Consider the following 25,303-nt stretch of genomic DNA (forward strand, 5'->3'; position numbering starts at 1 on the left):
CTCTAACAATGATGGTAGTCAGAGTGGGGCAGAGGTGGGGTTGTCATAGGCTAAATCTATGCCATCAGTTGGCATCCCACAGTCATCCACAATGTCCCTGCACACAGTCACAATGCCCACACATACTCCATCCTCAGATCACCGATAATAGACAGTTGGCAGGTGGTGGCATGGAACAGGCTAGTGTGGTGACTATGGCAAGTGTGAGTGTAGCCACTAGCCACAGCCAGACTGCAGGCGAGGTCCCACACAGGCGGATGGACAGGGGTGCTCGAAGGAGGACTGCTGCCCATCAAGCCACTGTCACAAGTGCCACAGCAGGTGTCACCAGACACATGTTTCAGGCTGTCATGGATGCACAGGCATGTAGTGAATGCAACATCAGACAAATACTCAGGGTCTTGGATCAACTCTTCCTGGCTTACGTGGCAACATACATGACCTTGTTGAGGCCACACATCAAAATACTGAGGTCATGAAAAGATGGTGGGTAGGGAACTTGGCAGTCCTCAACCTTGGCATATCTGTGCTAGAGCGTGTGGTGGGAGTTGGGCGTCAGCTATGTGGACATAGATCAGCACCAACATTAGCTGAGAGTCTACGGGGCTGTGCACTTTCACACTCCCATAGTGACAGTACCACCAGCACTACTGAAGGGGGGGGGTGATGTCCACAACACAACGGAGCAGGCCATGGGCATATGGTCCTGGCTGGTCCCATCAGGGATACGGATCCAGCAGACAGCAGTCACTATTGGGAAGCATTACTGCATCTGGCCTTGGGTCTGGTGGTGCCAGTGAGATCCCTGGCAAGACTAGTTCCCATGTCCGTGACTGGAGATGGTGAACTGTACACCCTGCCATGTATGGTCCACAGCTGTCCAACATACCTCTGAGTAGGGCAGCCACATAGCGTGACTGTGTGCATACATACATACACACACACATACACACACACACACACACACACACACACACACACACACACACACACACACACACACACATCAGCAACACAGCCGGGTCACCTACACACACACACGCACACACGCGCACACACACACACACACACACACACGCACACACACACACACACACACACACACACACACACACACACACACACACACACACACACACACACACACACACACACACACACACACACCACCTCTGCATGATCCATTCATAGAACACTCCTCCAAACACACACATATGATGTCAACAGTATGGCCCAGCCTAGGCCTCTAGCAAACCCAAACAACAGCCTATGCATATGAAGATATCTGTGCCACACCCCTGTTATCCATCCCACCGATGCAGGGACATGCTAATATGGTTCTGATGCACAGGGTGAATTAAATACAGTTTAGTTATGTAATACTGTGTAAGGTGCTGTCAGCTTGCAATTGTAATGGTTACACTTCAGAGTGTGTGTACCTTTCCAGCAATGATGCATTATTGGTGTTAGTAACACTGACTGAATGTAGTCTCACATAATGCATTCTGTTTGTGTTCTAGGTGTTTGTACATCAGCAGAAGGTGGCACTACATAAATTGACAATGAGGAATATGGCAGAGTGGTAACACAACTATTGTGTCAGAGCTGAGGTACAACTGTATATGTACACATTTACCAGGTCTGTGTAACAGTTATTGTATGTGCCACACAGCCTAAAGGGCTGAGGGGTGTATAGAGGAAAGTCCATGGTGATTGATGTCAGTAGGCCTTGTGAAGTGGACAAGTAAGTGTAGTGGGTGGAACACACCTCAGATAGGTAAAACCCACACCCCCAGAAGATATTGTGTTGACAAAACACACAGAGAATACTGTTCACATGCACACACACACACACACACACACACACACACACACACACACACACACACACACACACACACACACACACACACACACACACACAGGATCACAGTTGCCAGTGTTGTGTTTGAAACCCCTACCCATCTAGTTAGTGGTACTACAGTGTTATGCGGTTATCGCAGGTGGCACAGAACTAATAGTGTGATGACTGTTCCCAGGTACCTGTAAAGTGAATAACATCATGTGAGGTATGGCAATGGGGTGTGTACTGGGTGTGGAGGACTCATTAGACTGTCACTTATGAGTCTACACACTCAACAAACTCCTATACACACAAATGCACACACAATTGCCAGTACTGACATTAGCAGCCCTGCCTATCATGTTATTCATTCCATACTGTTACAAAACTGTTGCACAAATCATGGGGCTTATAGGGCTGAAGAGTATCCACAAATACTTCTATGGTGGATGTAAACAATGGCCTTTGTAAAGTGGACCTTGGGACATGTACTGGGAATACCATGTCCTAAAATTGTAAACCATGACCACCCAACAGATATAGTTCTAACTCAAACACACACACACACACACACACACACACACACACACACACACACACACACACACACACACACACACACACACACACACACACACACACACATTTGCCAGAACTGAGATTAGCAGCCATGCTTATCTTGTTAGTCAGTCCATACTATTAAATAGTTCCTGCACGCAGCATGGAGCTTGTTGGGCTGAAGAGTGTCAACAGATAACTCTATGGTTGATGAAGACAGCAGGCTTTGTAAAGTGGACCTTGGGGTGTTTGCTGGGATTACCACAGCCTAAGAATGTAAAACCCACCCCCACAATGTATATAGTTCTCACTCAGACACATACCCAAGATACTGTTCTCACACACACACACACACACACACACACACACACACACTCACCTTTCCATTTGCCAGGACTGATATTAGAACCCCTACGTAACTAGTTATTTGTATTTTAGTGTTATGCAATTATCGCACACATCACAAAGCTTATAGGGCTGAGGCCTGCCCAAAGGAACTTCTAAGGTGACTGACATCAGCAAGACTGCTAAAGTAGGGCAATGGGAACTGTACTGGGTGTGAACAGGCTCTAAACCTTTAACCTACAAACATGCACACACCTTTACATTTGTCAGGACTGAGATTAGAACCCCTTCCTCACTAGCTATTTGTACTATAGTGTTAAGCAATTATCGCACACACCACAGAGCTTATAGGGCTGAGCCCTGCCCAAAGGTACTTCTAAGGTGACTGATATAAGCAGTACCACTAAAGTAGGGCAATGGGAAGTGTACTGAGTGTGAATGGGCTGAAAAACTTTAATCTACAGACACACAACACAAGCACACACACTTTTACATTTGCCATGACTGAGATTAGAACCTCTACCTAGTTATTTCTACTACAGTGTTATGCAGTTAGACACACCACAGAGCGTATAGGGCAGAGGCCAGTCCAACAGTACTTCTACAGTGAATGATAACAACAGATCTTTTGAAGTAGGGCAATGGGAGCTGTACTGGGTGGGAATGGACTAAAACACTTATTCCTACACACACACACACACACACACACACACACACACACACACACACACACACACAAAACCACTGTTATATATGCTGGGACTATGATTAGAACCACTACCTATCTAGTTATTTGCATGATAGAGTTAGGCAGTTATCACATGCGCTATGGAGCCTACAGGGCTGAAACCAGTCCAAAGGTACTTCTAAGGTGAATGACACTGGCAGATGTTATAAAGTAGGGCAATGGGAAGTGTACTGGGTGGGGAAGGCATCATAATACTTAGACCTACAGACACACACACACACATAAAGGTAGGTGATGTGATATTCCAACCCCCACCTCAGTACCATTAGACAATGAATCTTATCTGCATGCTGGCACATGCCAGTGTTTACAACTGGTATGCAACTGTCTGCAGTAGGACATCACTCTATACCATTCAGAGTATCCAGGTGTATGACTCACTGTCTGTGTGTGTCTCCCTGTGTGTCTAACTCTATCACTGTCTATCCCTCTCTTCCCCATGTCTATGTGTGTGTATGCCTGACATATTGTAATATGTTGCCCATATATATATGTGTGTGTGTGTGTGTGTGTGTGTGTGTGTGTGTGTGTGTGTGTGTGTGTGTGTGTGTGTGTGTGGATAAATTAGGTTTACATAGCTGTGTGTATGCAAAGACTTTTGCACAGTACAGAAATATATAGTCCAATGTGGTTTCAGACATGGGATTCACTTCTCTAAATGTAGAAGCATGCTCAGTATGACCTTCTATAGTAAGTGTGGGAATCCATTCCAGGGATAGTTGTACTCCAGTCTGGGGTACTGTGTGCTACAGCCATACCTTGCAACCTGTTTGTGCAAGATATCTGGAGATAGGCTGCTAGTATGGGGAAACAATGGGCCAAACATAGGGGGTAGTGTAACTATTGCTGTTATCAATGTATGAGTTGCTTGATTGACAAGCTTTGTTTAGCAGACATTTTATGACATATGTAATGTTTGACACTGTACTGTATTGTGTCATTACCTACTGACAGATATCATTGGATCATCACAGTTATTTACCAGAGAAATACAAGATGGATGATGCACAGACCTATAGTATGAGGTAAAGGCTAGATATTCATGAACAATCTGGCCAGTTGTGAGGTGTGGCTACAGCTGATTGACTGATGAATCTGTGTAAAATGTCCAGCACCTTGGTGATATGCTTGCTGGGGATCTCCTGGTTGTGCAGTATTATTTTTACCTGAGAGATCATATCCTGGTGTGGGCATACCTGTCAACTGTATTAATTCTCACAGATTATCCAGATGCATGCCTCATATATCTGGTCAGTTTCCCTTGACATTGTGGTTTTCTAGCACATTTGTTGCAAATCAGTCAGAGTTGCAGTCAGGAAATACTGACAGAACATTAGAGTTTCAGACTTCACACCCTTCATCATATCCATGCTACTACACCCCCTCTGTTATTCAAGCAACTGTCTAACATTATGAGAACAATATTTCAAATGTGCCCCTATAGTTGGGCCTTTATCCCACCATTATGTATGGCTTTGTCCAGATTTCTTTCTCTATGAGGTTGAGAGGTATGCTATTAGCATTTAGCTGCATGGCCTTACATTTACATTTTGTTGACTGTGTTATGTTGGTAGTATGGACCCCATGCCATTCTCCACAAAGGCACTATGGGTGAGGCATGGGCCTTTGCCAGAGTCCTGTAGACCATGTGAGACTGCTGCATGCCATCTGTAGTGAGGCAGTGCATTCTGTCACTTATATGTTCCCAGGCTGTCAAGCAGTGGATCCCCCCCCCCGGGGTGACAATGGCAAGTGACAGAATGCACTGCTGTGCTACTAAGCACCATACCTCTCTACATATGTGAGCCAGAAATCTGAACAAAGCGATGAGTCATTGGGTGACAAAGGCGTAAATATACAGACCAGTGTAACTATTGGCCTTACAGACCTGGAAGGGTGATACAATAATAGATTTTTTATTAGCTTGCATTTTTCTGTGGAGTATGAAGTCTGAGACACTACAATCCATCAATATTTTCTGACTTTAGACGTTTGTGGTTTGCCAGTGATTTGCCAGGCAACCACTATTTCAGAATAACGAAATCACAGATATGATGCAAACCTGTGTACATGCTGCAAAAGGTCTGTACAGTTGTGAGGTATGGCAGGCGCTATGTAGATTACTCCAACCTGTGTACTGTTCATATGTCTGGCCCCCTGTACATGACCTGTCCAGCTTTCTGGCAGTAATGGATACTGACATCTGGACAGTGTGTACAACTCCCACTGTATGTTTAGCTGACATGAAAAATAGTTGGCACTGCATTTCGTGGAACATGGCCCTGTCTACCACAGTACTGTACCTAGGCTAGTAGGACACAACAGCCATGAGAAGTTGCTGGCCACATCCTGACAAGAATTCCCCACACATATGCATAGCTCATTGACCCCTGCATATTGTGAGCATGCAAGTTGTCATGTTGATTGGGACAGCCCTGGCGATGCGTGCTCTGCTGCTATTACCCTACAAACTTACATGTTACTGCATTTCTATGTGAATATGGGTGGGGGGGGGGTCACACCTGTCAACAGTACACATTTGCACAGACAGTGCTGATAATGGCTTTACATTTTAGTTCCATTTAGTATAGCATTGTGCCCTGTCTTGGAGAATAGAGGCATATCACTAGAGACCACAGGTTAGATTGTAATGCCATATAATTGAGTTTCAGACTTCTTACTCTTCCAAGAGTCTTAATGCAACTGCAAGGCCTGCTGTGATATCACTGTGTAAGTCTGTAGCGGGGGGGGGGGTATTGCATCATTGTCGCCATTTGTGTGGCCTTTTCCAGACATTCCTTTATGGTTTTCTATGGCTGACTTGCTGTGTGAGTGTGGGAGTGAGTATGAGACCCCACAGTAACATCCGTGAATATGACCCATGACCACCTCCTTAGTTAGTCCCCCACATAAACTGCAGTGGAATTTGTCACCTTAAATGATTCTGCATAGTGTGGGGAAGCTAGTATTGTGTACACATTTCCTGATGTCCCACATAGCTGTCAGCTGTCTGCTGCTATCCCAGTAGGTCACCCCATTCTCTTGCATGCATGCAGCATTACCATAGATATGCTACCAAAACATACTAATCCATTCATTTATTGTTAAGAAGACTGACTTACCTTGTGCCTGCGGCAGTTGTGAGGACAGTGCTTGAGGGCCACCTATGTTGGACGCACACAGTACGCTGCCTATACATGGTAAGTTACAGGTAATGAGATGTGTGTGTCATCCATTTTACTGTGTGCGAGCCAGAGAGAGGTGTCAGTCCCTGGGTCCCTACAGTGTCAGTGTGTGTGCTATGCATTGCCTCTTTGCCAAGGCCTGGGCATACTGGACACACCTCCATTTGCCTACAGGAGCAGGCTCAGGGGACTCCTCCTCTGAGTCCCTCTGCCTGTGGAGACCTTGGCAATGGTGGTGGGCTGTGTGGCCCTTCTCTATGTTGTTCCTGCTGCAGATGTTTCCACAGGATCATATTGTGTAGCATGGCATATAGTATGAACATGTGTGCACATGTGGCTGGAGAGTACTGCAAGGCTCCATCAGATATGTCAAGACAGCAGAACCATGACTTGAGCATCCCAAACGCAGGATCTATAATGATCCTAGTTTGTGCATGTGCCTCATTATGGCATCCTTGAGTGGGTGTGTGTGGATTTCTGATGGATGTCATCATCCACAGCTCCAGTGCATAGCCAGCATCCTCCACCAGATGGCCATATGGGATGTTCCCACTGGCAAAAGCTTAGTACAACTGTGATGAATGCCAGATGTGAGAATCATGATAGCTTCCAGGGCTGCCAGCGCACACATTCATGATAATGCCCTGGGCATTGCACATGACCTGGCAGTTGATGGTGGAGAAGCCCTTGTAGTTTATTTAAACCCTACCCTGTTCAGCGGGTGGTGCTTTGATGTGGATGTGTGTGCAGTCTATCACACCCAGTACCTCCAGGTATTCTGTTACATGGTGGAAGAGACACATATTGCTGGTCCTCTGCTTATGGGTGTTGGGGAAGTAAATGTGCTCACCAGCATCCAGGAACTGGTGGAATACCCTGGATGTAGATGCTTGTGAGACCCCCATGATGTCCCCAGTAGGTCTTTGGAAAGTACCGCTAGCTCGTACTCTTAAGGCCACACATACCTTGATATCCAGTGGGATGGGTTCCCCTCTGTTGGCTCTGGGTCTGAGTTGAGGCTGCCACATCTCAATTATTTGCTACAGTATGTCTCTGTCCACCCTGCAGTGCTCTACTATCTCCAGGTAATGTAGGCCCTGGTAAATAATCCTGAATCTGAACACTCTTCTCCTCCTCATCAGTCTGTGGTGGTTGTCAGCATTATCCTCCTCACTGCCCTCAGCCTCTAGCACATACTGATGGATCAAAGCAATGGCAGCCCCTAACATTTTTTTGGTTAACATTCCCCCGCATGTGTACACCAATGAAGCAGAGTTTGTGGCAAAAAACAGACTATAAGATGTTTCCATAGTTTATACTGTTGTGCTGCAGATGCTGCCTGCATGATTGGCTGACTATGATGCATTTCACCTGCCAGCTATGCTATTTGTACTTGTGTGCTTTAATTCTGCTATTTTCCTTTTTTTTTATTTTTCCCCTTCCCATTTCTGTCCCTTTTAAGCTCGAAGCATGCCGCGCAAACCAGATGCCCAAATGTAAACAGTTCTACTACTTCTAGTTTTTTTTTTTTTTTTTTTTTTTTGGTTTTAGACCAGGAACGCACCACACAAACCCATTTAGCTACTGTAAACACTGAGAAATGGCCCTCCCTGGATGCAAGCACACTCTTCATACACTCTTCATTTCATGGAATAAGTCAATACAGCCTCAGACACACTCCCCTTGCTTAGCTGTGGTTAGCTATGCTTATCTGGGAGCCATGGAGCTCTAATGTGCTTGCACCAAGCATGACACACCCCCTTTTCATGTCTGTTGCTCCTCCTGCTTACACCACTGTCTTATAGCACCTACACAGTTAGGTGCAGTTCGGCACTTAGAAACTTTTTGTGATTCAGTAAATGTCCCTCATTAGCATACCAGCATACCCCACTGCCTTAATTCCTAGTTACTGCACTACACTAGAGCCTTTTCCCTTAACAACCACTGTTCCCTGGTATTGTTTTGATTCTGCATGCCATAGACTATAATAGCAAAATTCATATTTCACCTAAAATTGCCCTTTCAACTTTTGTTTTATATTTTTGGCACAATCCCATTTTTTTGCTGCTGCCCTTATGCTTAAACAGCCGTGATTGGCCAAAAAAAAACTTTTATTTTTATAAAATTGAAACACTTTACCATGCCAATGGCCATATATTTGGCCATTGGCATGCCTAAAGATTATAATACATGTTTTTTTTTGAGCTGTCATGCCTCCATTTTGATTTTTGCAGAAATGTATTCGGCTAGTAGCAGAATATATTTCTGCAGGTAACACTGTTCCTGCACGGATGCCTGCCTGGTTCCTGAATCACTAATTCATCTCATTTGCATGGTTTTCACCAGCAAATGAAGTAATTAGCATTATTCAGTTGTGTCCATGCAAGAATAGTGCTGCCAAACTCGTGCACGTCCCCAGGCTTGTTTACTGGATCGCTCGGTGGGCATATTCCTTGGAGGAGAGGCTGCACTATTCTTACACTCCGTGTAAGCTTTATTGAATCCCAGGGGCTGTGTTTATATGTCACAGACTGTTATAATCATTACCAGGATTGTAAAAATACAGCACGAAATAAAGGAAATAAGTATAGTAATAATAAAATAAAAGAAATAAAATGTGTAAACTTTGGTATGGCTGGATGCCTGGAGTGCCTGTTAAAGGGTGCTGTAGTCAATGAATGCATTTGATTCAGATATCCTCTGCAGTCACTGCTATTGGGTTCTATCCCAATACCTGCCAAGCAAGACATGATAATTGTTTACTCTCCGTACTGTACACATACATGTCTCTCAAGTGTCACACTGTCATAAAATGTAATTACTGTTGTATAATTTTTCTGTCACAGATGAATCATTGACATGATTATGTAAATAACAAAGTAATGCTACATCAGCCCACAGTACACCTTAGTAGTTATATAAGTCCACCTGATGTGTAAGTGTTCTGTGTAGTTGTGCACCTTCAGTTCATACTGCTTGGCCCCTTCTGTCTCATTCAGATAGCTTGAGAGGCATGTATATGCTACAGCAGCTATAGGGCACTTTTACACATAAAGAAAGGACAGACCTGTAGAGTAGATAGCAGTACTGTTGTCAACTATATAGCCTATAATGGTATTAATGGACTGTATTTATCTCTCTCTCTCTCTCTCTCTCTCTCTCTCTCTCTCTCACCACCTCCTTGTTTTCATTTATTTATTATTGCTATTCATTGGTTATGGTTTACTATTAACAAATGTTGTTCCATAAGCTTTACTTTGGGGCATGTGTTTTATTATTGTTATGTATTACAATGGTTCCATATTAACATATCTTGTTGAATTACCTATTTTGTTGACCTTATGCCGTAAGTATTACTGGCATGCTGTTAATATACTGACTGTTCTGTTATTTATTGCAGTGTTTAACATAATATACATTGAAATGTAACGGGGTTATTTCCAATGTTTTGGCATGCTGTTATTACAAACAATGGTTTTGTTCATAACTAACGTATGCATATTGCTTTACCTCCATAACCACAGCACGTCAGGATAAGCCAGTCCTTGCTGATCTGCCTACCCTACATCAGCCAGCTGTGGCACTAGGTCCTAGCACATTTAGGTGCCCCCTCTACTGGTTCTGCACCACCTTTGGGTGGAACTGCTTCAGGGGATGGGGCTCATTCACCCCTGGAACCAGTGGCAGAGGGATGGTAGTCACCCAGGATTAACTACTGGCCATGGTGTGCAGGACTGTTCATAGGAGCTATGAATGTCACCTGTGCCAGATTGAGGACAGACTGGACAACCTAGTTGGGCCAGCTGGCTCTGGCTTCCAGCCTCCAGCACAGCCACCTTTGGGGCAGTGAAGGAGTAGTATTGACTGCCCATGTGGGGGATGTCAGTCATGCTGCTGCCTTCTGGAGGCACATGCATCTCGGATTCCACAACAACCTCCCCATCTAACGTGTTTACCATCATGTCACCATCATGTCACCACCCCTGTCTGCTGTCTTGTCTGTCTTAACTGTCTTGTCTGTCTGCAATTTCATCCTCAAGTACACAACTTACCTCCCCACTTGTACCTATATCCCTTCCCCAACATTCCACTCTCTCCTTATAAAAAATGGACACCTGTTTCTTCATAAAACATAGCTCTCCATTTCACACACATGTACACTGGACATAACTAATTTGGTCCAGTTGGCTTGTCAACACATTTATGTTGTCCTCACTCCTCTTTCTGGGGATGGACAGTCCAAATTCATCCACAAAATATGTCAAAATGCACCACTGTTTCTGTACAAGAAATTGTTCTTTCCTACACTTTTCCTGCACATCCCTACCTGCCTTTCACTATGTTTTTCCCCGTGCTTGCCTCCATTTCACCACTCTGCTATCACCTCCTTTTTCTTTTCTTTATAATTTTTTAGTGTAGGTTTGCGTGAGCTAAGCGGAACGCCGTGATGCCGCTTGCTGCCCAGCACCACGCAAATCATCTTAAATGAGTTTTAATGTGCCTTAATGATCTTATGTGTTTCTCACAGTATTAGACACATGCACAAAATAATCACCGCTGTTTTGATTCAAACCCAGGCTGCTGTTGACTACAGCCTACTGCACTAACCCACTAGGCCACACAGATCTTATTAAAATAGGTGTGTCCAGCAATACATACTGATAGCCACTGACAGACTGAAATCAAACCTAATGTGAAAAATGGGAGTGTACCTGGGACACTGATGAAAAAATCCACCAGTAGACAGCCAAATAAATAATAATGGCAATACATGAGGCCTGGGATAGCAGGTAAATGTTCCCTTTTACCTACAACATCTTTAGACACACCTGCTAAGGCATCAGTGGCACAGTACATGTGTTAAACTGGGACCCTGCTGCAGAACAACTGCCTTTGAAAGCCATGCACATACTGATGGATGCAAACAGTGTGTCACTGTCTGCATGTCTGCACATATATCTGGCAACTATGCCTGCTCCAGCAGTGACTCAGTAGCTCATTCTGTTAAATGCCTTACATACAGAACATTTTGCCACACACGGTCCTGGTTCTGAATCCAGAGTGTTGCACTCCAGTTACATTGTTGTGAAGACAGAAAGTAATGACTGAGTCATGCAATTTTAATGTCCATAGGTTACTGCTACTGAATTATCTGCTATCCAGTTTTGCAAGTCAAAGTCCTTCAGGTAGGGAAACACTGCACATATTTATATAGCCTAACTATATGTCAACTACTACTCTGCTATTGGCACTGTTGCATAACAGATGTACCTTAAGCACATGCCTCTACTTGACTGTAAAGGGTATCCTTACCTTGGCTGTGCTGTAATGAGAGGGTTGACACTGCTGCCACAGTTACACATACAGCTTGCTGGCCTCCATAGTGTTCACACTCCCTCCTATGTGTCCTAGGCTGCAGCAGCAGCTGTAGCCTGGAGCATACATGGCTGTATGTCAAGGTAGCTGCTACAGACTGACCATATCTCCCAACCCCTATATCAAGGGATCTGGACACAACCATACATAAAGGGGTGCAAAGTCCCAGACATAGGTACATGTTTCACAGTTTGCCCCTACAAAGATAGTAAGTTCATAGAATAACAGCTACTGCATTAGCATGCATAGCCTGATGGTTATGAAGTGTGACACTCATATGTCACTTTCCCCTTACTGACCTCAACCCACAATGTTTGTCAGTGAACTGCCAGATGGCCACACTGTCATGGGACACTGACCAAACATATGAGGCAAAACTGTGGACATATTTCATACATCTCTACAGTGGACAGCATTTGTACTTACCCTCTGCAATGCTGTAGTCTCCATACCTCAGTAACGTCCATCTCAAAAGCTAAGAAAGGGGCCAAGGCCTACATGAAGGCCTTATATATTGCACTGTGGTGCCATGTCATTGGCTAATGATAGTACAATTCAGCCGTTTTGGATACAATTAGCAATTTTGAACCACAGATTGATGCAGAGGTAATTACCTGTTGTAAAGGCTGACAGACTAGCTAGATAGAATTTTGTAGATAATTCTATGCCATTGTAAATATTAATATAATCCACAGGCTTGTTTTTACAAATGTAAGAAAACTAAACGTAAGAAAACTGTGTTATCTGCTGAATTTCAAAAATGTAACCACATTGCACCCTGCTGGAAGAAAGCTGTTAAGTAAAGAATTACCACTGTGTTTGATCTCAAATTTGTATATAGGATGTCTGGACCAGCAAATACTTTCTATTGTTTTAAGACAGGGATAATTGCTAGATTTTACATGTAAAAGTGTCTTTCATTGCTGTGGCTTCCTGGCCAGGTGCAGCTTACAAAGAAATGTAAATTATGAGTTTCTGTTAGCTTGGGGACTAAAGGAGAACTGATAAAAATGATGTAATGTGAAATGAGTCAGCAGTACTGGGTATTATCTATTTAAGACTTTCTCAGAGAGAAAGATTGAGCATTTTATATTTTGTCTGAAGCTGACAACAACACACCAACACTTTACCTTGTAAGTAAAGTTATTTAGGACATAGTTTCTCTTAGAGATAGATAGAACATAGCCAGATTAGTCAAGCTGTTTTTTATATTTATGTTAGACTATCCTACAGTATTGTTTTAAAGCATTTCCGGTGATTTCTGAACTCTTAATTAGCACTGTGTTGAATTGATGAGATTTGTCTTGTCTTTTATTATTTATTATTAAATATTTTGAAACCTTTCAACTGTGGCTGTTTTGTGTAGAAATAATTTAAGCTCTTATAGAGTACTTGCACGTATTTGGTGATACTATCCAAGCCCCTCCAATAGTCTTGCTGTTTGTCACACTTACTATTTGGATAACAGTAATATTACACAGTGAAATTTGTCTCCCTTTGGGAAGGGCCTTATAGTAGCAGATAATAGTGGTTGGTGGCTGTGATTTCTACCTTATAGTCTGGAGAGAAGGGGGCATAGCTATAGAACCTGTGCCAGCCTTTCCCAGGATTGTCTGTGTGTTTGTATATAAATCAAATGTTAAAGTGTCTGTGTGTCAGCTACTTGGTCAGGGGCATGAAGCACTGGTTGAATAGAGAGGGTGCTGGAGGTTTTAGCATGGCCACTAGGTTGAGATTTGGACCCTATAGCTGTGCCAGTGGGGAGTCTTATTGGGGATCTAGAGAGAAAGGGAGACACCAGCCCCAGACTGACTGTGATCCCTGTGTGCTCTTAAGGGAAATTGTACTTTACTGTGTGTGTACTTGTTATCCCCCCAATATGCACACCCTCACTGGTGCTAGTGGTGAGGATTAAGGCTCCTTTATTATTGGGCCAGTGCACGGGCATCACATGTTAATTGTTTGGCAGTGGTGGGAAATCCACATCAAATATTAACTGTTTGATAGTGGTGAGTTAGCCACATCATATACTAATTAGCTTGTAGTGGTGTGGATAGTGAATTCCTGTAGCTTGTGTACAGTGATCACTGAAGGTGTTTTGTACTGTAAATCAGCCACTCTCAGTGAACATTCAGAGTTCAGATCATAATTGTTTTATTTCTTTTGTTTGCTTAGCTAGTCAGCGAGGGCAGGCAAGCATATCAACAGAGGAGTACGGTAAGCTGACAAGGAGGCAGTTGGCTGAGATGTGCCAGGGTAAAGGACTAGTGCATGGAAACCTGACTAAAGCAGACATGATTGCAGCTTTTGTCACAGCTACATCACAGAATAGCAACCAGGAGGATGATCAGATGGGCCGTGGAGATGTACAACACTCAGAGAATGGACAGCTCAACCTTTCTGCAGAGGACTTAAAAATCCATCTGGAGCTAAACAGACTTGAGTTGGAGGCCAGGCATTTGGAAACAGAAGCAGCAGAGAGACTGAGACATCTACAGGCTGAGGAGAATGAGAAACTGCTAAGCCTGGAAGCTGAGGAGAAGGAGAGGCAGTGGCAGCACGAAAAGGAGATGCTGACTCTTTGCCAGAGTCATGGAGGTAATGGGGAAGGGAGTAATTGGACCCCAGAAGCACAAAAGGACAGTACGTTTTTTTCACAGTTTACAGAGGGGGATAATTTTGATAGTTTCATTCATACGTTTGAGAGGGTGTGTAAACAGTAAGATGTTGACCAAAGGCTCTGCGTACGGTTCCTGACTCCCTTACTCCATGGTAAAGCTGCAACTGTGCTGTCTAAATTATCTGGTCATGAATTTTTTGATTATACTGCTGTTAAACATTGTTTGCTAGAATTTTTTAAGCTAACACCTGAAACTTATAGGAAAACGTTTTGTGAGCATTGACGCAAGGCAGACGAAACTGTGTGCGAATATGTTGCTGAACTAATAACTTATTTTCATAGGTGGGTAAGTGGATGTCAGATCACCACTTTTGAAGGGCTGGCAGACCTTGGTGAGGGAACAAGCCCTTAGCACTTTGCCTGAGGACATGAGGATTTGGTTAGCTGATAGACAATGTGCTACTTCAGATGAGTTGGGGAAGAAGGGAGACCTATACCTAACAATCAGGGCATCACTGCACAGGAAAGGGACACCCAGTGCTGCTCATATGTCTAAGGGAACCCATGGTGGGTAGCCCAGACTGCACCAACAGAATATGACAGTAGAAGGGGAAGCCACTAGTCCAAGTACATGTCCAGGACCTAGGGTTAAATGTTTTGAATGCAACCAGTGGGGCCTTGTGGAATATAAATGTCCACGGAGGCAAGATAAGGAACAAAAGGTGAGGGAGCCAGTAAGTGGGAAGGACAAATGCCAACAGTAGGTCATCTTGAGACAACAAGGGTACCAAACTACCACCAAAGGTTATATCCTATCATAGTGAATAGCAAAGAGGCCATTGCTAAGAGAGACACAGCCTCTGACATAACCATTGTGAAGCCTGAAATGGTTACAGAGGAGCACCACTTGCCTAGACAGTCTACAATAGTCAGAGCTTTAGAAGGGACCCCATTCAAAATACATTTGGCTAGGGTTCACCTTGACTGGGAGGGTGGAAAAGGAATCCAGCAAGTAGGTATGTTTGAGGATATCCCTGCAGATGCCCTGATAGGGAATGATTTTAATAATGCAGTACCATGTGCTCATGCAGTTAGATGCAGTTAGGCTTGGAGACAGGCATGTGAGTCTAGTAGCCTGAGGGAGACTCAGTCAGACCGCATACTTGCAGCCAGGACTGGTGAGGTGGTTACTTCAGGGAGGGAATTGCTCTGTAGCAATGAGACTGGAGATGAGCCATAGCTGCTTGTGGGTACTGATGGTCCCTTGGACAGAGTGACTGCAAGAGCAGATGTAAGTAGTAGTACCCAGGCTGACAGTGAGGCAACACTGTCAGAGGATGCCAGACTTCCTGTGGAAGGGAAACTGGGAAGGATTACAAAGAGGGAGCTGAGACAGGCTCAGCTCTCAGACCCTACATTACAAGGCCTGAGAGAGGTAAATAGTGAGGATCCTAATTTTCAAGAGAAGGGGATTCTGCATACTGGTTGGGACAAAGGGTTACTGTATAGAGAGTGGACCCTTTAGGGAGGGCTAGAAGGTGACAGTATACAGCAGTTGGTAGTGCCTAGAGCCTAATGTCTGGCCCTTCTAGCCATAGCCCATGATGTTCCCTCTGCAGGTCATATGGGCATAAAACATACAAAGAGACATATTATGCAGAACATCTATTGGCCTGGAATTTCCAGAGATGTAACAGGGTACTGCAGGACCTGTGAGTAGTGCCAAAAGGTAGGCAAGGCAGGAAACAAGGTGAGAGCTCCTTTGATGCCTTTGCCTATGATTGAGGAGCCATTTCAGAGGTAGCTATGGATATTGTGGGACCTCTGAGTACCCCAAGTTCTACAGGTAAAAAGTATATCCTAGTGGTAGTAGATTATGCTACAAGATACCCTGAGGCAGTGGTTTTGTCCTCCATTAAGGCAGAAAATGTGGCAAATGCTTTGTTAGAGGTTTTCAGCAGGGTAGGTTTCCCAAACAAAATACTGACTGACAGAGGCGCCAGTTTCATGTGAGACCTGCTGGCTTATTTGTGGAAGTACTGTATGGTGAAGCACCTAAAGACCGCCCATACCATCCCCAGACTAATGGTTTTGTTGAGAGGTTAAACTCTACACTCAAGTCCATGCTACAGGTATTTGCAGACCAGTTTAAGAGGGAGTGGGACAAATATTTGCTTCATCTGTTGTTTGCTTACAGAGAGGTTCCTCAGGAATCCACAGGTTTTTCATCCTGTGAGTTGCTGTATGGGCATAGGGTGAGAGGGCCTCTTGGCTTAATTCGTGATGAGTGGGAGGGTGAATGTGAATCTCACAAGGACTCTGTTGTGGCATGTTTCCTAAACCTCAGGACAAGGCTCAGGGAATTCATGGGCTTGGCCCAGGAGAACCTGGCAGAAGCCCAACAGCAGGAAAGGGTCTGGTATGAGAGGAACACTCGAGCTAGAGAGTATACTGTAGGGCAGCAGGTAATGGTTCTCATTAATGTCAGACACAACTAGCTGCAAGCAGTCTGAGAGGGACCCAACCAAGTGGTAAGGAAGGTCAGTGATGTTAACTATATGGTAGAACTGCTGGGCAGGAGGCAGGGGCACAAATTGTACCATGTTAACAAACCTTACCATGATAGGGAGGCCCTAGTGCTGAGTATTTACAGTGGATTGCAGGAGGAGTATGAGGGAGATCTGGTGACTGATCTCCCTAGTGAAGCTCGGGCTGACACCTCAGTGAAAGGGTTAGCAATGTCCCAGCAGCTATCTCCTACCCAGGTTCGAGAAATCCAAGCGGTGTTGCAGGGGTTTGGGGACATGTTCACTGGGAAACCAGGGTGCACCCACCTGGTGCAGCACCAGGTGTATACAGGACCACAAAGGCCTATTAGACAGGCCCCTTATAGGGTGCCTGAGAGAGTCAAATAGACTCTGAGGGAGGAGATCCAGGAAATGTTGGAACTAGGGGTAATTCAAGGGTCCAACAGTCCCTGGGGCTCCCCAGTGGTGCTGATGCTAAAGAAGGATGGCAGCACCAGTCTCTGTGTGGACTACAGGAAATTAAATAGTCACACAGAGTCAGATGCTTACCCCATGCCTAGGACAGATGAAGCCTTAGAGCAGGCACATGGGGCTAAGTATCTTACCACCATTGATTTTACCAAGGGTTACTGGCAGGTGCACTTGACTCCCAGTGCTAGAGAGAGGTCAGTCTTTGTGACTCCTTTTGGCTTGTATGAGTTCACAAAGATGCCCTTTGAAATGAAAAATGCCCCAGCAACTTTCCAGAGGCTGGTAGATCATATCTTCGCAGGAGCAGGAGGGTTTGCCCTTGCTTACTTAGACGATATTGCCATCTACAGCCATTACTGGCATAAGCACCTTCAACATGTCAGGGAGGTGCTTGGCAGACTACAGAGGGCAGGGTTGACCATTAAGCTGAGCAAATATCAGGTGTGTATGACAGAGGTCTCCTACCTGGGACATAGAGTGGGGAGTGATAAGATCAGGCCAGAACCTACCAAAGTGGAAGCCAATCAGGCATGGCCTGCACCTGTTACCAAAAAGCAGGTGAGGGTATTCTTAGGACAGCAGGGTACTACAGAAAGTTCATCTCCAGTTATAGTACCATGCCTGCTCCCCTCACAGACTTGACAAGGAAAAACAGGCCAGATAAGGTAGTGTGGACCACATCATGTGAGCAGGCAGCATTCCGGAAGCTTAAAGAAACTTTGGGAGGACCTCCTGTGTTAGCCAGTTCAGATTACAGCAAAGAATTTGTTGTGCAGGTGGATGCTTCAAACCATGGGATGGGGGCTTCAGATTTCCTTAGAGGGAAAAGAGCACCCAGTGGTTTATCTCAGTCATAGACTCCAACCCAGGGAGGAATGTTATGCAGCTGTAGAAAAGGAATGTCTAGCCATAGTGTGGACACTGCAGAAACTTCAGCCTTATCTGCATGGAAGGAAATTCACTGTAGTTACAAATCACAATTCCCTAACATGGTTACACCGAGCCAGTCAGCAAAATACCAAGTTGATAAGATGGAGCCTAGGGTTGCAAGCATATGGTATGTCAGTGCAGCACCACAGTGGGGTTAGCAACACCAATGCAGATGGGCTCTCAAGATGGGGAATGGGGTAAGGTATATTCAGGTAGACCTAACACTCTCAAGCAATGTTTCTCAAGGGTCACTTGAAAAACTAGCTTGAGTTCTCTGGGGGGGGGGATATGTGAAGGCTGCCAGCCTAGCTAGATAGAATTCTGTAGATAATTCTATGTCATTGTAAATATTAATATAATCCATATGCTTGTTTTTACAAATGTAAGAAAACTAAATATAAGAAAACGGTGTTATATGCTGAACTTCAAAAATGTAACCACAGTGCACCCTGCTGGAAAAAAAGCTGCTAAGTAAAGAATTACCACTGTGTTTGATCTCAAGCTTGGAGACATGATGTCCTGGATCAGCAAATTCTTTCTATTGTTTTAAGACAGAGATAATTGCTAGATTCTACATGTAAAATTGTATTTATTGCTGCAGCTTCCTGGCCAGGTGCAGCTTACAAAAAACATCAATTTTGCATTTCTGTTAGCCTGAGAACTAAAGAAGAAGTGATAAAAATGATGCAATGTGAAATGAGTCAGCAGTACTGGATATTATCAGTTTAAGACTTTCTCAGACAGAAAGATTGAGCATTTTGTATTTTGCCTGAAGCTCACCAGCACTTTGCCTTGTAAGTAAAGCTATTTAGGATATAGTTTCTCTTAGAGATAGAATATAGCTAGATTAGTCTAGCTGTTCTCTATATTTATGTCAGACTATCCTACAATATTGTTTTAACACACTTTCATGTGATTTCTGAACTCTTGATTAGCACTGTGTTGAATTGTTGGGATTTGTCTTGTGCTTTTATTATTTACTATTAAATATTTTGAAACCTTTCAACTGTGGCTGTTTTGTGTAGAGATAATTTAAGTTCTTAGAGAGTATTTGCATGTATTTGGTGATACTGTCCAAGGCACTCCAACAGTTCTGCTGTTCATCACACATACTATTTGGATAATGATAATATTACACACTGAAATTGGTCACCCTTTGGGAAGGGTCTTATAGTAGCTGATAATAGTGGTTGGTGGCAGTGATTTCTACCTTATAGTCTGAAGAGAATGGGGCAAAGCTGCAGAACGTGTGCCAGCCTTCCCTAGGATTGTCTGTGTGTTTGTGTATAAATCAAATCTTAATATGTCTGTGTGTCAGCTACTTGGCCAGGGACACGAAGCACTGGTTGAATATAGAGGGTGCCTGAGGTTTTAGCTTGACCACTATGCTGAGATTTGGACCCTATATCTGTGCCAGTGGGGAGTCTTATTGGGGATCTGGACAGAAAAGGAGAAACCATCCCCAGGCTGACTGTGATCTTGGTATGCTTTTAAAGGAAATTGACTTTATTGTGTGTATACTTGTTATCCCCCAATATGCATGCCCCTCACTGGTGCTAGTGGTGAGGACTGAGGTTCCTTCATTACTGGGTCAGTGAGCGGGTATCACACCTTTTAATGAGGGTTACCTACAAAAGGTAAACAACTGCTTATGGGATAACAGGTCTGTATGTGGTTTTACTCAGACCGCATATGTGCAAAGCATTTGCAGAGGGAAGCTTCAAAAAAGGAATACATCACTCTATCAGGTATGTACTAGATTTCCCCATAAAATAGGATGCAGATGGGAGGATGGAGGTATGGGGAATAGAAATTATAACAGTGGGCTTGTATTAGTCTATGATATTGACATATCAGTGAAATTCAACTGTCCAACACCTAGAGGCATGCATCTCAGCTGTCCCTGCTTTGAATCACATCTCTGCTCTGTCCCTGTCAATCACTCCTGCAATGGTCAGCTGTTGTAGTAAAGATAGTGAATTACACTTAAGACATAGTGACACTAAGTAAGGGTGTACACTCCTGTAACATCAAATGATGTACTGTAATTCACCTCCTCTCTGTCAATGTCACACATAAATAGTACTAACATTGTAAAAGTGTCCCCGAATGTCCCTGATGTACTCTGGCTAAGTCCCTGTTTTGTGGACATCCTTCCCTGTCTGGTTGAGAGCTATAGCTAACATATCTCTCAACCTACTACAATAATAAATCAGGACAAAGCCATAATTAGAGGGGAAACAAAGGCCCAAACTCAGTGACAGAGTATACATATTGGCCACACAAAGTAAGAATGTGAATAGACTAACAGATATTACTGTAGCATAAGTGTTTTCTGAGGGGTCTGATGGGAGACAGATTCTATTTTAATTTTCTGACAGCAACCATCAATGATTGGACAACCATTTGTCTGACATCCACAAGTTTGTGGAAAAAGGACCACATCTGTGAGGCAAACATAGTGACATTCTGCAAACATCTGTATAGTTGAGAGGTATGATACCTACAGGGAACATATACTACAGCAGGTTTGCATTGCTGTCTGTCATTGTGGCACACTGGTATTGCTGTACTGTCCCCATATAGTTGTTGTAATAGCACACTGCTATTTGTCCGACAGTGGCCATATGACATATTAGTGAGGATTTTCCCATAGGTGACACACCACAATACACCGCAGTGAAGGGTGTAGAGACATACAGCAGAATCTGTCACAGCACATAGGGGCATTACCCAGTATTGCTAACTTGGTGATAGCCACACATCTAGTGTTTTGCCAGACTGTGGGTTATGACATGTGACAGTGCAGTGGATAGTGCAGGGTTTGTACATAGTGGCCATCCATGTATCTGGCCCTGTAATGTGCTGCTTTTGTCTTGCTTCTCACAGGTGAACAGAGGAGTTGGAGTCTGTCCCCCTCACAACCTGATGTCAGTGTCTCATCAGACTCTGATGATGATGGTTGCCATAGTGAGGTACAGGTGGGGTTGTCGGTGGCTGAATCTGTCCCAGTGGTTGACAACCCTCTTCTGCCCCCATTGTCCACACACACAGTCAATATGCCCACACATATCCAGTCACCAGAGGCTACAGATATTGGACAGTCAGAGGGTGATGACATACTACAGGACAGTTTGCGAATGATGGCATCAGTGAGTGAAGATACTGGCCATAGCCAGAGAGCTGGTGAGGTCCCACACAGGCAGACTGATAGGGGTGCTCGAAGGAGGACTGCTGCCCTTTCACCTGCTGTTACAGTTGTCACATCATGGGTTACTCACCACATGTTATTGGCAGTCAGGAGGCACAGGCATGTTCTAAATACAACACCAGAAGTATACTTAGGGTTATGGATGCAGCACAGTCTGACATCCATGACTGCCTCCACCGCATTGATGATGCTCTGAATCATTTCACTGATGTAGTGGACAGACAGTGGGCTGAGACAGTGCCTGTCTTTGAGTGCACATTGTCTGTGCCGGAACATCTGGTTGGAATTGAGCATTGGACATGTGGACATAGGCCAGCAACACCATCTGCTGAGAGTCCCTGTGGCTGTGCACACCCACTCTCCTGTAGTGGCAGTACCCCCATCTCTACAGAGGGAAGTGTGCTGTTCACATCATGATGTGGCAGGCCATAGGAATGTGGTCCTGGGTGGACCTGTGGGGGACACAGGCCCAGCAGATAACAGTCACCGTCAGGTATTAGCACTGCATCTGACTTTGGGCATAGTGGTGCCTATGCTTCTCCTGGTGAAACCAGTTCCCATGTTCATGGCTGGAAACAGTGAACTGTCCACTCTGCCATGTATGGTCCACAGCTGTCCACCATACACATGTATAGGGCTAGCACTGGGCTTGATGGTGTACATGCACACACTCCAACACCACTGTCACATGCAGGTCACCAACAGACACACACAGCACCTCTGCATGGCCCATCTGACCAGCATCCCTTTCTGACTCACACACACATGCTGTCAACTGTTTGGCACAGCCTAGGCTTCTGACACCCCAAAACCACACCCTGTGCATGTGATGCTACCTGTGCCACATCCCTGCCAGTCATGTCATTGATAAGGGGTCATGCATGTATGTGTCTGATGCACAGGATGACTACATAACTTTACATATGTTTGTGTAGTGCAGTAGTATTATGCCATGGTGGTTGTTGTGGACCATGAAAGGAACTGTATGCTGGCTTGTGTCATGACTACACATCAAACCTTGTGTATCTTTATTGCCTGATGGTACACTGGTGGTAGTGTTACAGAATGACAGGTGTGTCACAGATCTTAGTATGTTTTTGTCCCAGGAGTCTAAGTGTTTCAGCTATGGAACACGTGAAAACGAACCTGGTCACTATAAGAGACACGCTTCTTCAAATCGAAAATAGCAGTTTATTGTGCCAAAAGTTAAAAGTGAGCGTTAAAAACAATACACGCTTTCGGCAAGAGAATATCTTGCCTTCCTCAGACAAAAGTTTAAAACACCATCAAAGATAAAATATAGCTTAAAGGTACTACGCTGCTCATTGTTAAGTTTTAACAATGAGCAGCGTACCTACTAACTATTGATTAATATAAAAGCAATCAGATGCACTTTTAGCTGATTGGAGACTTGTAAGGTGTTGTCACTATAAATATTTTATCTTTGATGGTGTTTTAAACTTTTGTCTGAGGAAGGCAAGATATTCTCTTCAAAAAGCATTGTATTGTTTTAACGCCACTTTAACTTTGCACAATAAACTGCTATTTTCGATTTGAAGAAGCGTGTCTCTTATAGTGACCAGGTTCGTTTTCACTTGTTTAACAGTTTCGGTTCGTGTTGTGTCAGTTTGTTTCAGCTATGGACACATGGTGGCAATATAGCAGCACAGGATGGAAAGGCAGCACAGCAGAGATATGACATCAGCAAGGTATGCCAGTATATGTGCATGGCACCCTAGGTGCATATGTGTAGCACAGTATGACAGGGACAATGGGGACAGTCTTTGTCATGATTTCATACCCCGAGACACACTCTACTACCCTTGGTACAGGTCATCTGGGTATTCTGCACATACAGAAGTGAACATCAATTATGTTTACGTAGAGGAGAGCAATTTAAGGCAAGCGGCTAGTCACAGCGCTATAAAATGAATAACAAATGCGCAGTGGTAGGCCACATGAGAATGTTTCTAGTGTTGCAAGGGAACATGTTTACACACACAAGTTGGATGCTGTGAGATTAGAACCTCTACCTATCTAGGAGTATACACTATTGCTTGTAGTACTTATCACATGTGCCACACTGTTAATCTGCTATTACAGTGTCAGCCAGTGCTTTTAAGGTGGATGACATCAGCAGGTCTTGTAAATGAGGCCCATGTTGAGGCCAGCAGCTATTCACTAGGCATAAGATGCACAACCATTGCACAGGCTTGTGAAGTGCTGCATGGGGATATATTTACACACACACCGGTTGGATGCTGAGAGATTAGAACCACTACTTATCTAGTCATACACAGTGTAGCTTGCAGTACTTATTGCATGTGTCACAAAGTTTACCTATTGTTAGACTGTCAGCCACTGCTCTTAAGGTGGATAACATCAGCAGGCCTTGTAGAGGTGGGACTTTAGAAGCCAGCAGCCAGTCACAGGTCCATAAAATGCATACCATTGCACAGAGACTGCCCATATAGGTATATCCATAATACTGTGATGGGATATATTGATACACACACACAGACTTGGATGATGCATGATTAGGACACCTACCTATCTAGTATTACACCTAACAGCTTCCAGTACATATCGCATGCACCACAGTTTATGTCTGATGTATATATTGATGCAGGCAGAGTACTTGTGGAGTATGCAAAGTGGTCTTGTGTTAGACAGCATGTGTGGCCTGCAGAGTGATACTGCTTGGAACTGTTACTGTATCTAATGTCCTAGGGGTGGGATACCTGGTAATATCCATGGTATGTGTGTAAACTTACCAGTCTGGCCATTTGTGGCTGTTTGCAATTTGATAAGCAGACATGTGGCCAAGGACAATATGGCCTGTCCAAGACACGCATTGCACCCATTGTAAAGTACATCACCTGTATTCCCATGTCAGTCTACAGGGTGACAGTCCGCAGGCACAGGGGTCTGTGGATGTGTGGATTATATACTGTTGCAGCCATGGTCTGGTGCCATCAGACAACTGCTGTGATGTGCATGTGCAGGCAACCCCAGCATTCTGGGGTATGTGGTGACATTCGTACATCCCCACCCATATCTATATAAATGTATATAACAGGGATGTCTCCTTAAATGTGGTTGTGAATGTAAGTAATGTAAATGTGTTATGTAGATGTATGTGGGGAGTCTATGTATCATTGTACTTTATATAGCTATAAATACATATTGTTATTTGATACATATATATATATATATATATATATATATATATATATATATATATGTGTGTTTGTGTGTGTGTCACATACTGAGAGAGACACTAATCAAATGTGAGGGGGATAGGGAGATATAGGTATGTATACATAGCTGTATGTCTGTACAGACATATGTCCACATAGCAGGTCTTTGGGCAGTAGAGGCAGCAGACTTGGGCTCAAGTTAGCTAAGTGTAGGTGCATGCCCATTGTGATTGTCAGTACTTACAAGATGACTTCAGGCCAGATCTACCTGTATTCTAGTCCTGGATT

Source organism: Protopterus annectens, chromosome 3.part0 (assembly GCF_019279795.1).
Source record: "Protopterus annectens isolate FY-2018-M chromosome 3.part0, PAN1.0, whole genome shotgun sequence".
Classification (NCBI taxonomy): Eukaryota; Metazoa; Chordata; order Ceratodontiformes; family Protopteridae; genus Protopterus; species Protopterus annectens.